This window comes from Apium graveolens, chromosome 9, assembly GCF_009905375.1.
Source record: "Apium graveolens cultivar Ventura chromosome 9, ASM990537v1, whole genome shotgun sequence".
Taxonomy (NCBI): domain Eukaryota; kingdom Viridiplantae; phylum Streptophyta; class Magnoliopsida; order Apiales; family Apiaceae; genus Apium; species Apium graveolens.
The window spans coordinates 54760597-54762076 of NC_133655.1; positions in this window are offsets into that span (position 1 = coordinate 54760597).

Here is a 1480-nt window from a genome sequence, read left to right on the forward strand (position 1 = left end):
GAGGTTGAATTGGGAGGGTTTTGAATGGTTTAAAATATTGGAAATCGCGTAAACATAGCCGTCGTAACGTCTGATTTTCTTTAGACTGTTTTTGTGCATAACATTAGGACCCGAGAACCCCCTGCTAGATTATTACCATTGCCATGTCTAGATAGCTCATGTTATGAGCTTCGTTTTGATATGTAGTTGGTTCGATTCCGATGCACGGTTTAGGAGAAACGACTGTTTCAAGTAACGGCATTTCGCGAACGAAACTTTTCCCCTCGCCTTACTTTGAAACATAGGTTAAAGACCAAAATGGGTTAATTATTGTATGAAACATTTATGGTAAGTGTGCTAGGCAGTTAGTAAGAAACTCGCGAAGGAATCGCCTTAAAACTCGTAAAGGTTAAATTATTAAAAATGGTGGAGCCGAGGGTACCCGGGTGACTTAAGCAAATCAGTAAGCGCAAAACAAGCGTTAGAGTCTAAGTTAGTTAAAGTATAGATTTACAAGTGACTTTGGTTTAATTCCAACTTACTTGTTGTTTATAGGTTACCAGACTCGTCCCGAGCCTTTTATCACCCCAAGTCGCTCAGGCAAGTTTTCTACCCGTTATACTGTTGTTGTGATGTATATATGTATATGCATTATCTTGTGATAGATGCATGTTGGTTGATTAGCAAATTTTGCGATATATTGAAGCATGCTGATATGGTATATATATGCATGCCTGTTTCGTATTCTTGCCATATATATCTGTTGGTTCAGTTAATAATACCTATGCTAGAGAATAGTGGTAATTTGCATATACCCTTAGTATAGGGACCCAAATGTGAAAACATTTTCTAAAACCGGGAGTCGAGGATCCCGAGTAGATTTTATATATATATATGGTTATAGTTTTCAGAACTATTAATCGAATAAGGTTTATTCTATAACTTTATTTTATTAATGAATATTACCTTGAATATTCATTCGAGGACTTATGACTCCTTTACATTATTTATTGGATATTACTTGGATATTCATTTGAGGATGTATGACTCCTTTATTTTATTTAATGAATATTATTTATAATATTCATTCGAGGTATTATGACTCAGCTTATTTTATTTATTGAATATTATTTGAATATTCATTTGAGGATCTATGACTCTGATTATTTTCTGAGATATATTCTTTATTTTATTAAAGAATAAGGTGTCGATAATCAAACTTATTTTTGATTATTAAATAAAGATATTACTTTCGTATAAGTATATCTTTGATTATTTGCTATTCATTTCAAGTATAAGTTTTAATACTTCTACTTCAATTATTTATAAAGATTATTCTTTATGGGAATATTATTTAAATAATAATATTCAGACATTTTCTAAATATTCTGGGGACTGATTTACTTCATTAAATCAGCTTCACTCCAAACATTCTTAAAAATATTTTACGAGTCTTCAAAATGATTTTTAAAAGTTAGAGCGGATTCCAAAACTCATTTTT